Source organism: Acomys russatus, chromosome 22 (genome assembly GCF_903995435.1).
Source record: "Acomys russatus chromosome 22, mAcoRus1.1, whole genome shotgun sequence".
NCBI classification, from domain to species: domain Eukaryota; kingdom Metazoa; phylum Chordata; class Mammalia; order Rodentia; family Muridae; genus Acomys; species Acomys russatus.
The window spans coordinates 25,267,226-25,282,553 of record NC_067158.1 but is presented as its reverse complement, the minus strand read 5'-3'; the positions used below and the strand labels follow the sequence as shown (position 1 = coordinate 25,282,553).

The 15,328-nt window shown below is 44.8% G+C and overlaps 1 long non-coding RNA gene across 1 annotated transcript; it reads left to right on the top strand.

Moving 5' to 3' along the window:
- The first annotated feature begins 396 nt into the window (after window positions 1-396).
- Window positions 397-15,104, top strand: LOC127205929 (uncharacterized). The gene is made up of 3 exons (XR_007832709.1): window positions 397-508; window positions 14,674-14,756; window positions 14,902-15,104. It is a non-coding gene; the product is annotated as an uncharacterized LOC127205929 (long non-coding RNA).
- The last annotated feature ends 224 nt before the right edge of the window (window positions 15,105-15,328 follow it).

The following is a 15,328-nucleotide window of genomic DNA, read 5'->3' as shown; positions in this document are numbered from 1 at the left end:
GCGGAACACCCCCTCTGGTCGGCAGGAGCCTCAGCACCTTAAGGTCCCCGCGCGCCCCGGGCCCAGCACCGTCCTCGTGTCCTGTGTCCCCTACACCCTAAGGTCCCCGGGGACCCAACACCTCAAAGACCCCTGGGTCCCAGCTTCCTAGACCCCCTGGGCCCCACGAGTCCCGGGACCCCTCTAAGCTTGACCAGGCCCCAAGCACCCCTGTTGTGTTCGCTCCTGCACGCCGGGCGCTAAGGCCTGCCCGCTGCGCCTGGGGCGCGCTGCCACTTGTTGAATCACTTTTCGTGTCGACTTTGAGACCTGTTGTCGCCATGCTGAGCTCGTGGGCCCCGTGAGTCCGCTGTTTCTGAGACTCGGTGATTGTTATTTTGTACTCAGGAAGCAGGAAGATACGATGGTCCCTTGAGGGAATCCCAAGAGCAGATCCTGCCCAACGACCTTCATGCGGGAGGTGACTTGGAAGTGTATTCCGAAGCCACTTTTCTGCGTAGACTGGAGGGTGTGTAAGGACTTTTAAGACTTCCTGTGAGTGGAGGATGGAATGTGAGCTGTACACAGTGTGTTTTACTGCCCCTGATTGGCTGTTGCCCTACTTTGTACATTGGATTTTATTTCCCCTTAGTCTTACGTACAGATCTGAAATATGTCACTCCAGATTAAAATTACGGTTGAATTTTTTGCACTCCTAAGTATTTCATCATTACATATATCTTTAAAATATGGATCTAAGCTTCCATAACTTTTTTTTTTCTATCCCCGGGCCTGGCATGCCTACACCTCCAGCCCCATTACATAGTTTATAATAATGTCTCAACTCTGAGAATTTTAAAGGTGGAGTAGTTTGACTTCAAGAGTGTACTTTAGTTTTTACATTAAGAAATTTGATGGTGTGCTTTACTGACGCAGCTTCTTCAAATACATATTTGGTCACTTTGTGTCACTGAGAAGGTAGGACTGAGGATGGTTTTCTTTCCAAATCCTGAACATTACTCTAAGATGGAGATTGAGATTGTTTAGAAACTGGATCTCTTTGACACAGGTTTGGTTGGTGTGGCATTCTTTTAGATGATTCTCTCTTGGGTCTGGCACTTTGTCCTTTCTTTACTCCTCTTTGTGTACTGGGCATAGCAAGCCTGGTCGCTTCCAATGGCTTGATAAATGGTTCTGCTAGCTGTCGCTGGAGCTTAGATCTTGGTTCTGGAACTTTTCGCTCTGGTATGAGAGCTTGTGGCTTGGAGTGGAGCCATACCAGCTTACATGGCCTTTCAGTTTTTCTTCACCTAGGTTGGATTTTACAACCATAAAAGAGACAGTTTTAGTTGCTACTCTGAGACAGAGAAAATGGCAATCTTTTCTTAATTAAAAATTTTGTTTCCGTGTGAATGAAGGAATGAACGTTTTGCCTGTGTGTCTGCATCACTTGCATGCTTGATGCCCTTGGAGGTGAGAAGAGGGTCCCTGGTCCTGAAGAACTGGAGTTACCGATGGTTGTGGGACATCATGTCATTGCTAGGAACCTAACACAGGCCGTGGGCAAGACCAGCCAGTGCTCTTAACCATTGAGCTATCTGTCCCTCTAGACCAAGCAGTTCTTTCTTCCTTTTTTTTTTTTGCTCTGTTTTGTTTTGTTTTTTTTTTTTGAGATGTGATTTTTTTTCTGAGATCCATCTGCCTCTGCCTCTGGTGTGCTGAGATTAAAGGCCTGTACCACCACTGCCTGGCTTTCTTTTCTTTTCTTTTTTTTTTCTTTTTAACTAGCTATATTTTCTTTTTTCTTTTCTAAAAAAAAGATGTATTTATTTTATGCATACAAGTGCTCTGTTTTCATGCACAGCAGAAGAGGGAATCAGATTCAGATGGTTGTGAGCCACCATGTAGTTGCTGGGAATTGAACTCAGGACCTCTGGAAGAGAAGCCAGTGCTCTTAACCGCTGAACTATCTCTCCAGCCCCCAGCTGTATTTTAAACTTCTAGGTACATAGATTTTCGGTATGCACACACATGTGCTCAGAGTCTAGGAATAGCAAGGAGCTCCCAAGTCTGAGAGAAAACGTGATTTTAATGATATAGACAAGAGTCAAGAAAATCCTTAGGTATTTTCCACTGGTGCTTTCGAAACAGTTTTTTTGTTTTTTGTTTTTTTTTAGTTAAGGAAAACTTTATTTCCAGAGTGATGGTGGCTGTTTGTAGGGTGGCAGTGCCTTCCAGCTTAAATCCCAGCATACTGGAGGCAGAGGCAGGCAGATCTCTGAGTTCAAGGTCAGCCTGTCAAGTTCCTGGTGAGTAAGTTAGTTCCAGCACAGTCAGGATTACACAGAGAAACCTTGTCTCAGAAAACAGAACAAAACAAAAAGTGTTACTGTTTTCGGAACGGGGTATCCCTATGTAGTACAGGCTGCCCTGAAAATTGTAAACCTCCTGTCTCTGCCTTTCAAATGCTGGACTTATAGGTGTGTGCTCCCATGTCCGGTAATGCTTTATTTTGGGAGTAGTTTTAGGTTCACAGGAAATTACTCTTCATTTTCCCACCTTACTTATTCTTTGCTGTTATCAATATCCCTATTAGAGTGGCATATTTGTTACAGTTGTTGGTACTGGACCTTTTTACTTTTTTTTGTTTTTTTGAGATAGGGTTTCTCTGTGTAGCCTTGGCTGTCCTAGACTTGCTTTGTAGACCAGGCTGGCCTCCAACTCACAGTGATCCGCCTGCCTCTGCTTCCCAAGTGCTGGCATTAAAGGCGTGCGCCACCAAGCACTGGCTTCCTTTTTACTATGTTTTTTTTTAAAGATTTATTTTTTGTTGCGGCTGGAGAGATGGCTCAGAGGTCTGTTCTTCCAAAATGTCCTGAGTTCAATTCCCAGCAACCACATGGTGGCTCACAACCATCTGTAATGAGATCTAGTGTGTAGGCACATGCAGGTAGAAAGAATACTGTATAATAAATAAATATTTAAAAAAAAAAAGATTTATTTTTTGTTTTTGCTTTTGTTTTTTGAAACAGGGTCTCTCTGTGTAGCCCCAGCTGTCCTGAGCTTGCTTTGTAGACCAAGCTGGCCTCGAACTCACAGCAATCCACCTGTCTTTGCCTCCCAGGTACTGGGATTAAAGCGTGTGCCACCAGGCCTGGTGCAAGAGAAACGAATACTCTTAACTGCTGAGCCATATCTCTAGGCCAGATGCTGGGCTATTTGAGTTTTGACAAATGTATAGTGATACGGATTTACCATTACAATGCTAAGCAGATAATTTCAATGCCCTAATAATGGCTCTTTGCTTCACCTGTTCATCCCTCCCTCTGTCAGCCACTGCTCACCACTTATCCTTTTTTTCTGGAATGTGTGTGTCTGTGTCTGTCTGTCTGCCTGCCTTGAGACAAATGTTTCTCTGTGTAACCCTGGCTGGACTGGAACTCAGATCTGCTTGCTTCTGCAGGCAGATTAAAGGCATGCCTCCCCACCTCCTTTTTACTTTCGCTATAGTTTTGCCTTTTCTAGAATGTCATATATTTGGCAGTCTTTTCATATTGGCTTCTTTCACTTAGTAATATGTGTTTACTGACTTGATACCTCACTTTCTTTTTTTAAGGTTTATTTATTTATTTATTAGTTATACAGTATTCTGCCCACACCAGAAGAGGACACCAGATCTCATTATAGATGGTTGTGAGCCACCATGTGGTTGCTGGGAATTGAACTCGGGACCTTTGGAAAAACAAAGGTCTTAACCTCTGAGCCATCTCGCCAGCCCCTGATACCTCACTTTTTAAATGTTATTTCTAATTATGTGCATTGTGTGTGTAAATGTACAAGTGTCTTAAGCACAGGTACTGGAGGAGTCTAGAAGAGAGTGGACTCACCAGGAGCTGGAGCCACCTAATGTGGGTGCTAGAAACTGAATTCAGGACCTCTGCAAGAAAATCTACACTGCACACTGGCTAGTTTTATGTCATCTTGACATATGCTAGAGTCATTTGGAAAGAGGAGCCTCACTTGAGAAAATGCCACCACTAGATTTGCCTATGGGCAATCCTGTTGGGCATTTTCTTGGTTAATGATTGATGTGAGCAGTGCCACCCCTGGGTTAGTGGGTCCTAGGTGCTCTGCTTTAAGAAAGCAGACTTAGCAAGCCACAAGGAGCAAGCCAATAAGTAGAGTTTCTCCATGGCTTCAGTTTCTGCCCCACTGCCATTGTTGATGGACTGTGATGTAGAACTAGAAGCTGGAATGAATTCTTTTTTCCCTAAGTTGCTTTTGGTCATGGTGTTTTATCCCAGTAGAAACCTCTAACTAAGACATGTTCTTAACTGCTGGGCCTTTTGTCCAGTCCTAGTGTCACATACCGAAGGGCATCTTGGCTCTTTATTTATTTTTGAAGTAGGATCTCATTATGTAGCTCTGGCTGGCCTGGAACTCACTGTGTAGATCAATCTGGCCTTGAGCTCCCAGCAGTCTTCTGCCTCTGATTCCCAGTGCCGGGATTAAAGTGTGTACCACCGTGCCCTGTTGGTTGTGCCTGTTTAAAGTTATTGCCAAAGTTAAGGACATGAATATTACTTAGGACAGCCACGCAGTTCTCAACCTGTGGGTCTGGACTCCTTTGGGGGTTGAATGACTTTTATAGGGATTGCGTATCAGTCATCCTGTATACCAGCTGTTTAGATTATGATTCACAACAGTAGCAAAATTATAGTTAAGAAGTAGCAACCAGGGGCCGGAGAGATGGCTCAGAGGTTAAGAGCACTGGCTGCTCTAGGTCCTGAGTTCAATTTCCAGCAACCACATGGTGGCTTACAACATCTATAATGTGATATGATGCCCTTTTCTGGTCTGCAGTTGTACTTGAGGAACTGTATTAAATGGGCGCAGCATTAGGAAGGTTGTGAGAGCCACTGGTGTAGGAGTTAAAGCCTTTATGATTTTGAAAGATTATTTTGCTTGCATGGTGTTTTGCCTCCTATAGTTATGTTTGGGCACTACGTGAACGCAGTACCCTAAGAAGGCACTGGATCTCCTGGAACTGCAGTTACGGACAGTTGCTGCCCTGTGGGTGCTGGGTATCAAACCCAGGGCCTCTGGGAGAGAAACCAGTGTTTTAATCCACACTTAGGTCTGTGGTCCTTTTGAATTTCCTTTTGTGAAGAGTATCAGGTCTGTGTCTAGATTTACAAAAAATGTCCTAGCCTCTAGAACTGTGAGAAATAAGATCTTATTGTTTATAAGCCACCTGGCCTGTGGTATTCTCTTTTTAAAAAAATATCTGTGTGGGTGTTTTGTCTATGTGCATGTCTGTGACCCATATATATGCAGTGCCCAAGGAGGCCAGAGGAAGGTGTCAGATCTACTGGAACTAGAGTTACAGATGGTTGTGAGCTGTCATGTGGTTCTAGAAATCGAACCCAGGTCCTCCAGCAGAACAGCTAGTGCTCTTAACTGCTGAGCATCTCTCCAGGCCCCTGTGGTATTATTCTTGTAATTAATGAATTTATTTTAAAATTTTTATTAGATATATTCATTTTATTTTATGTGATTGTCTTGCCTACATGCATGTATGTGCACCACATGTGTACTTGGTGCCTGCAGAGGTCAGAAGGTGGAACGGATCTGGAACTGGAGTTAAGGATGATTGTGGAACACCATGTTGGTGCTAGGAGCCAAACCTAGATCCTCTGCGAGGGATTCAAGTGCTCTCAATAGCTGAGCCATCTCACCAGCCTCCACTATGACATTGTTATGGACTGAGATATTGGGATTGTGTTGCTTGTGTAGATCAAATTAGGACAAGTCAGCATCCTTATTGTCTTCCTGTGCATGGACATGGGCTTTTTTCTTCATTTGTTCAGTGTTTCTCTGATTTGTTTCATCAGACTTACATAGGATATAGCTTATTAGATATATATGTCATTAATTTTGTGTGGTGTCAACATAAATGACAGTGGGTTTTTTGTTTGTTTGCTTTTGTTTTTTGAGACAGAGTTACTCTGTGTAGCCCTGGCAGTCCTGGACTCAGTTTATAGACCAAGCTGGCCTCAAACTCAGAGACCTGCCTGCCTCTGCCTCCCGAGTGCTGGGATTAAAGGTGTGTACCACCACCACTTGGTTGCCTTTTTGTGTTTTTATGGGGACTTTGTTGCACTGGCACAATTGAAGCAAGGACAACCATGTTAAATGTGACTGGACACAAAGGCAGTGGCCTTATGCTGACAGTCCCCACGACACTGCCCACATGACACTGCCCAGATTCTTGAACGTGCCCCTCTGGAGCACAAGGGCAGGATCTGTTCTCAAGGGGGAGGGTATCTTGCTATTTACTATTGGACAAGGCATTATCTAAGGACAAGTTAGTATTAGAGTTTCTCATATTATGGTGGGAGGAGGGAGGAGACCCGAGACATGGGATAGAGGGGCCCATGTTATCATGTAGTGTGATGGAGGGAGAAAGGTAGTGTTTATCTGGGGCAAGGGAAGGAGGTCATGTCCTCACATTAGGAAGGAAGGACAAAGTAATGCCATCTTGTGATAGAGTGGAAGAAGTGTTGTTATTAAGCATCCCAAACATTTGATTTTTAAAGACTCAGGAGACAGATGCTAAGGTGAAAACCTAGTAGCCCAGAGAGGCAGAGAAAGCACCCAGCTGACTGTCCTACTCAGCTTGTGTCCTAGAGGAAAACCCAAAAATCTTAGTATCTCAGCTGATAGTCCAGGAGGCAAAGTCAAAAAAGCTAAAAGCCAAAGAGCTTGCTAACTCAAAGCTCAAAATCTCCTTTTTTGTTTTTGTCTTTTTAAAGATTTATTTGTTTGTTTATTTATTTTTATTTAATTTAGTATGTGTACAGTGTTCTGCCTACATGTATATCTGCACTCCAGAAGAGGGCACCAAATCTCATTATAGATGGTTGTGAGACACCATTTGGTTGTTGGAAATTGAATTTAGGACCTCTGGAAGAGCAGCTCTTAACCTCTCTAGACCCAAAAGCCCCTTCTTCTTATCCACACTTCTTAAATACCCTCCCACTCTTTACTCCCTGTCATCTGGTTTCTTGCTGCACCTCTTCACTAGGGTTAACTTTATTAAATCCTGTCTACAAAAAGCTCTTGGAAAGTTGTGTGCTAGGCACTTGTAATCCCAGCATTCAGGGAGGCAGAGGCAGGAGGATCTCTGTGAGTTTGAGGTAGCCTGGTCTACAAAGTGAGACAAGGACAGCCAAGGCTACACAGAGAAGCCTTGTCTTGAAAAACAACAAACAACCCCTCCCCCCAAAAAAAACAAACCAAAAGTAAAAAAGGCGTGTGCTAGGGCTGAGCCACACCATAATCACCTGTTTACAATAAAGAGTTAAGTTCTTGGATTAAAGGTGTGTGGTAGGGATGAGCCACAGCAAACAAAAGACAGGTTTTTACAGTTCACAATCTCAGGGTTCACAGTGGGGTCAAATGTCCTGCAGCAGAGAAGGCTTTGTCCTCATGCGGAAGGGAGAGAAAGGCTGTGTTCTCACAGGTTAGAAGAGAGGGGAAGGCCATGTTCTTCGGTGGTGGGAGGCAGGGAAGACCTTGTTCTCTTGTGGTGGAAGGCAGGGGTAGACCATGTTCGCGTAGGATGGGAAGGGAGGGAGGAGGAGCTTCAGTGTTTGGAGGGAAAGAAAAGGTTGTGGTCTTATTGAGGACGAAGAGAGATGTTCCCTCATGCTGGACAGCTAAAGGGTGAGCCATAGAAACCTCTTTTATCAGAGAAGAGGTCTGAGATGGAACATCCAAACAGCAACACCCTTTTCCCTTTTTTTTTTTTTTTTTCCTCCTTTCCTCCTGATACTGGGGAGTGGAACCCAGATCTTTGTTTAGACAGGTGTTTTGCCACTGAACTGCCCCCAGCTCATCTTCTGTTCATGTAGGTTTTTTGTTTGTTTGGTTTGGTTTATTTCAAAATGGGGTTTCTCTGTGTGGTCCTGCTGTCTTAGAACTCACTCTGTAGACCAGGCTGCCTCAAACTCAGAGATCCCTCTGCCTCTGCTTCCCAACTTCCGGAGAGTAAAGGATGCAGCAGCTGCAGCAGCAGCACCACCACCAGCTGCTTCTGCTTTTGTGTGTATGTCTCTGTGTGACTGTGTCTGTGTGTGACTGTATCTGTGTGTTTATCACAAATTAGTTGTTTATTGCATTTTGTCAAATATTTTTTGGCATCTTTTGATCCCACAATGTGATTTTTTTTTTTTTTCTTTTTAGCCTTGTCAGTGTGATGGATTGCATGAGTTGACTTTTAGTCCTGTTTTAACTAAACATCCTACCATCCAAATCAACTAGTTCTGGGTTTTAATACTGTCAAGATGTTGATTTGTTATGTCAGGGAGGTTTTGTCCTTTCCTCATTTTGTTTTGAAAATGTTTAAAACAACAACAACAACAACAACAACAAAAACCCAAACTTGTACAGTTGATCAGTAGTACCAGTGTTGTGGCACCCAAACAGGGCTTGTCTAGCCCTCTACCCTCCCAGGTTTCCTTCAGGACCGGTGACCAGCCCCAGGAGAGGAACAGGATATTTCGCTCTATTCTGTGGATTAAGTGTCATTGTTTGGGCTACTGTGGCAGCATAACAAATTACTTCCACAGTTGGTAGCTGGAAATAGTAATAGTAATTGATTTCTGTCCATGGTTGCTAGGGTGTGGAATTGCACAGCAGCTCAGTGGGGTAGCCCATGTGTAGAGTGTCAGGTATGTTGATCAAGAAGGTCTGGCTGGACTTCATATATACACAAGGGGCTCACTAGGCCATTATTACATGTCTTCTGGTGTGCTGCCTTTGGGGGTTTGCCCCTAAAGAGCCTGGCAGATGGAATACCCTTTTGACTTTATTCTGTACTGCCTACCTTCTGTCCTGTCAAGGGGGTAATAGACTCTGCTTTTTCTGAGAGGAGCATAGGTGTCTCAGGCATGTTCTACAGCCTCTGCTAACAACTTGACAGGTCATAATTGATACGCAGTCAGATTATTAGGCTGCAGTGTGTTAGTCTGTGTAGTGGGAATAACAGGGATAGCAGTAATTCTTTGTTGGTCAAGTTCTGTGCTTTAGGCTCCAGGTTTTGTGCTTACAGGCAGCTCTTTAAGCAGGACTTGGAAGTTTTTCTTCCTATGTAATATGTTAGGAGCCAGGATGAAGAGGTGGAGTAGCGTATCAAGCTTAGGTTTGAACTTGGTGTCAAGGTCTGTGTTAGCTGGATGCCTGCTCTGAACCTGCTGCCCAAAGGCGACTTTCTACACCTGTCCCTGCTATTTCCAGGGTCTATAGCCTGGTTATTCACACAAATGCTTATTAAGATTTACTATGTCAGGTGGCCTGCCTGTGAGGCTGCCAGGATGAGTTCTTCTCATTCAGAGGGATTGTAGCTGTAAGCCTGAGACCCTCTGCAGTGTGGTGGCAATGGTGTCTTCCATTTCATAGTGTAAGCAGAGAGAGAATGACAGCGGGATCCTGAAGTGTGTAGAATGGGAGCAGAGGAGTAGGGTAAAGATTAGGTGATGTGTAGGCTGAGAGAGGAGAGACTGCAAGCTCCAAGCAGCAGAGATGAGGAAGCACTGTGGAGGCCATGTGTACCGGGTGTGTGTAAGTCATGAATCACTAAAAAAGTTAGAAACTGAAGGTGAAGGTGGGCTCTAGAACAGTGGCAGTCCTAAAGATTAGAGAGGTGGCAGGAGAGACAAGAGATGAACTCAGTGCTCTCAATAGGAGTCTGGGACCATTTCCAGAAAAGCACAGTAGCCACTAAGTATCTGAGGCCCCAAGGACTTGGGAGGTACCTAAAGTTCTTGCTCATTATTCTAACACTGGAGAGAGACTATGCTGAATCCCGACAGGAGCCAGAAGTGTAAGTTTCCTTCAAGGAGCAGGAAAGAGAAGGTGTGGTTTCAGGGGCACCGTTCCTAGGAAGCTGCAAGATAGGACATTCACAGTGGCTTAGGAAAGCACTGTTCCCAAGACAACACAGGGGTGACATCTGTGAGCCAGCAGACTCACCCCAGGAACTTTATAATCCTTCAGGAGACTTTTGGGAGAGAACTTTACTAGGCAGAGACATTTGGGGGTGGGGTGGGGAAGGACTTAGGGGCAGACCTTAATTTGTAGTTTGTTTGGACCATTTTTAATAGGCTGTGTGGTGTTGAAAATATAAGGCTCAGTGGATAAAGGCACCTCTGATCATGATAATCTGAGGAAAGAGAACCAACTGATCTTTACATGTACTGTGCATACATACAAAATAAATAAATTAAAATTTTATTTTGCCAGATGGTGGTGGTGGACACCTTTAATCCCAGCACTCAGGAGGCAGAAGGAGGCAGATCTCTGTGAATTTGAGACCAGCCTGGTCTACAGAGTGAGTTCCAGGACAGCCAAAGCTGCACAGAGAGAAACCTTGTCTCAAAAAACAAAAGAAAACAAAACAAAACAAAAAACAACCCCCCAGACAGGTGTGTGTGTGTGCGCGCGCGCGCGCGTGCATGCACCATATCTATTCATGCTGTGTGAGGAGGGCAGCAAAGGGCATGAGATTCCCTAGAACTGGAGTTACAGTTGATTGTAAGCTGCTATATGAGTTCTAGGAACTGAACCTATGTCCTCTGCAAGAGTAGCAAGTCCTCTTAACTGATAAACCATCTCTCCAGCCCCCAAATAAGTAAATGTTTAAAAAATGTTTAGTTGGGCAGTGGTGGTTCACGTCTTTAATCCCAGCACTTGGGAGGCAGAGTCAGGAGGATCTCTGAGTTTGAGGCCATCCTGGTCTACAGAGTTCAATCCAGGACAGCCAGGGTTACAAAGAGAAAAAAAAATTTTTTTTAAGATTAATTTATTTATTAACATGAATATGGTACTCTGTCTGCATGTACACCTGCATGACAGAAGAGGACATTAGATCACATTATAGATGATTGTGAGCCACCATGTGGTTCCTGGGAATTGAACTCAGGACCTTTGGAAGAGCAGTTGGTGCTCTTAACCTCTGAACCATCTCTCCAGCACCCCCCCCCTTTTTTTAAAAGATTGATTTATTTATTGTGTATGCAGTGTTCTGCCTGCCTGCCAGAAGAGGTGCCAGATCTCATTACAGATGGTTGTGAGCCACCATGTGGTTGCTGGGAATTGAACTCAGGACTTCTAGAAGAGCAACCGTGCTCATAACTACTGAGCCATCTCTCCAGCCCCCCCCCCCCTTTTTTTTAAAGAATGTACATAGCCAGGCATGTTAGCACATGCCTTTAATTAATCCCAGTACTCAAGAGGCAGAAGCAGGTAGATCTTTGTGAGTTCAAAGACAGCCTGGGGTACAGGGTAAGTTTCAGGCCAGCCAGTGGTACACAGTGAGATTCTTTCTCAAAATAAGTAAATAAATAAATGAACAAGTGAATAAGCAAATAAAACCCTCAGGAAGTGTAGCATGGCATGGTACAGGGGAGCTGATGGCTAGTATAGTTGTAGCCAGGTGTGGTAGCATACACCTTTAGTCCCAGCACTTGGGAGGCAGAGGCAGGTGGGTCACTGTGATTTCGAGGCCAGCCTGGTCTACAAAGTGAGTCCAGGATAGCTAAGGCTACACAGAGAAACCCTGTCTGGAAAAACAAAAAACAAAACAAAATAAAACAAAGCAAAAAAAGTATAGTTGTGGGTGTAGGGAGTGGGGCCACTGGTATAAAGTGAGGATCCTAGGCGTCTGTAGCTTCTCACTGCTGATGTGCATCAGTCCCAGGTCCAGAGCTGAGGGATGCAGTGTATCTGGAGAGATGCTGGTGGGCAAGTCCTTTCCAGGTTCAGACATACACAGTTGCATGAGCTTTGAACCTGTGATCCACCTTGCCATGGTAAGATAAAATATGACTTGTTATGGGCCTAATGGAGTATCCCCAATTTGTATGTGAAAGTTGTAACCCCAAGACCTCAGAGTTATGAGCTAAATTTGGAAATAGGGTCATTTTACATGTGTTTAGTTAAGTCATGCTGGAGTGGGATGGGCTCTAATCCCAAGTGACTAGTGTTCTTGTGCAGAGTGAGACAGTGGACACAGACATGTGTGAACATGGAGGCCGTGAGCCAGAATCTTGAGCACGTTCACAGGGCAGTCTGGAGGGACTGTTCAGTAAGTGTGGACAGCGATAGTATTGTCATGCAGTATCCAGGCTACTCCATATGATCAACTGAAGTCAACAAATGAACAAAAGAGAGAACCTACTTTGATGCCTTTTTTGAGGGTAGTTCACCAGGTAATGAGGTCTCTGTCATTGGTGGAGTACCTGTTTGGGGTGTGCAGCTCTCGGGATGCTGGCGTGGCCATAGTGTTGGCAGAGAAGATCGTGTTGGCAGAGAAGAAGATCTTGGGCTAGGGTGAGGATTTTGCTCTATATCCTGGAGCCCTAGAAGGGTGACTGAGGAGGCTGGAGCACTGGCTTTACCTGTTGAGGCCAGGCCCAGGGCTGCTTTAGGAGTCCGCAGTCCCCAGGCCCGGAAGGCTGAGTAGGGTGGGAGCCAGTTAGAGGGTCATCCGAGCTACTGGCTTATTTGCAACACAGTTTTGGTGACTGCATTGTAGAGGGAAAGGAAGTAAGCTGACTAAAGCCTGCCGTGTGGCATGTTCATTCCACGTGGACAGTTGACATTCAGGAAGGGTGGATGTGGGACTGCCAGAGTTCGCAGTCTTTTCTCAGCTCTCATCAGGTGTGGCCTGCCCTCTGTCCTGGTCAAGGTGGTCAGTTCCATTGTCAGAGCAGGTTTCTCTGATTTGGCTGTGTCTTCCTTATGTCTGCCTTGGTATCAGTCGTGGCCTTTGTCCCCCTCTTCTCTTGCTTGGCTCTCAGTCTTGCTTAGCACCTGTGTCACCCTTCAGAGCGGCTTCTCTGATTGCCCCTCTAGGTAGGCCTTTTGAGCTGTGTGTCATTTTGTGCATTCATGTTCCTGCAAGGGGAGATTCACTTGGCATTGTAGGTTGAATTGGCTCCCCCAAAGCTATATTCAAGCTCTAACCTCAGGATCTGTGAAGTGACCCTATCTGGAAATTGGGTCTTTTCAAGAAAGGCTTTTTATTTAGCACCTGTCTAGTCCATGCCACATGTGTACTGCTTTGCTTGTTCTGCAGTGCTGGGCATGGAGTTCACTCAGAGCCTTGAGCACCTAGGCATGGATGCTACCAGCGAGCCACACCCTAATCCCATGAGCTGCTTTTGAGCTGCCTATCCTTGTGAACTGTGCTGTGTACAACGCCTCCCTCAGCAGTTTCCAGGGGGCTCTTTGTCCCATGTTTTAAATATCTGTGATTATGACAGGGTGGCAGTTCCATGCTTATTTATCTATTCCCCTGTTTAGCAGCATGCAGACCCTCCACATATCCATACCTTGCCTCACAGGACACCGATAAAATTAGGAAAATAATGCCAGTAATGTGTTGTCATCTAACAGCAATTATTCAGACTGGCTGTTGTCCCTTTGCGGATCACAATTGCATTTGGTGCCCTTTGGCCTGGCTGGGGCCTTGCTCTGCTCTCTTATGACCCAGCATTTATTTAACATTATTTTTTTCTGGGGAGATTTTATTTTTGTTTTGTGTGTAGGGTGTTTTGTCTGTGCACATGTGTGTGCATTGCCTGTGGAGGCCAAAAGAGAGCATCAGATCCTCTGGCACTGAACTTACAGACGGTGTGTGCTGCTGTGTGAGTGCTCTGAACTGCTGAGACATATTTTCAGCCCAACTTCCTGCTTTTAAAGGATTTGTCAGCTATTTTGTTGTTTGCCTCAGTGGGTTCCCTGACATTTCCTCCTGATTAAATTGAGGTTCTGTGTTTTTGTGAGGAGTCCCACAGTAGGCTGTAATCTCCTTAGTGACCCCTGAGGAGTCTTATGGGGTCTGTATGTCCTGTCACTGGATGTGTCACTTTGATCCTGTGGTTCAGGCTAGTTTTCGTTATTATTGTCCTTTGTAATTGTCTTGTGAGAAGGTGCCTTGGAGACTCACATATTCTGTTCATCTTTGAAATTCACAGATAATCATTGCTAGAGACTGTTAGGTAGGATATTTGTAAGATGGCGATTTTTATTTTATTTATTTATTTATTTAAAATTTTTTTTAAAGGATAAGGAAAATTTTAAAAAAGATTTATTTACTTAGGTGTACAGTGTTTCACCTGCATGTATACCTGCACACCAGAAGAGGACAACAGATCTCATTACAAATGGTTGTGAGCCACCATGTGGTTGCTGGGAATTGAACTCAGGACCTTTGGAAGAGCAGGCAGTGCTCTTAACCTCTGAGCCATCTCTCCAGCCCCAAGATGGCGATTTTAAAATTTTCTGGTTGTTCTGTTAGAAGTTGTCACTGCTGGAGGGAAAAACTTTCACTTTTGCTGACTGGTTTTTCTCAGATACTGACTCATGCGCATTTGGGACTCAGACTTCGTTCTATGGATTGAATTATCCCCCTGTTCTGTGCCTGTTCCATTAGGAGCCCTTCTTCCTCCTTGGAGCCACACGTTGCCTCTAAACTCCTAGTGTGGCAGCTTTGGAAGCAGCCATTTCTCTAATGACTGTGTGGCTTATTTTAAAATCTAAGATCCTAGTGATTTTGCTATTTTTTTTTTAAGTTGCGTTGTACTTCTGTGGCCTTTCTAGGTTGATATGTGTGTTCTATGTGGTTAGGTTACAGCAATGTGTGAGTGAAGGCTGCTGAGGAGGCTCAGTGGTTAAGAGCAGTGGCTACAGCTCTCAGAAGGTAGAAACAGGTGAGTGTTTCTGAGTTGGAGGCCACCTTGGCCTACAGATTTGAGTCCCAGGATAGCCAGAGCTACACAGAGAAACTCTGTCTCAGAGGGACTGGGTTCAACTCCTAGTACCCACATGGCATCTAACAGCTGTTTGTAACTTCAGGTCCAGGGGATCTGACACCCTCTCTGACCTCAGTGGACACCGCATGCATGTAGTGCACAGGTATACATGCAGGCAAAATACACACATAAAGTAAAAATAAGTAAATCTTAATATTTTAATAAAAAAATCACAACAAGGTGTGTGAGAGCCCTTATGGTGGCACATGGGCCAGGAGTGGCCATTTGTTATTATTTTTCTTGACAGAAGACTGCAGAGCCCTTGTCTTGTTAGAGCATGGCTTAGAGGCTGGGAGCTTGGGGGCTTTCAGTTTAGATGTGCAGTGAGGCCAGGCTGCGCAGGGCCCTGTGTCCCTGCTGCCTCTGCCAAGCTTATGGAGGACCAGTACTGCTCTATGTCATGACTGGTTCTGGTTTAGCTTCCTTCGTTTGAAAGAAAGAAAATGTAGCCATCTGGCCCTGCTCTGGCT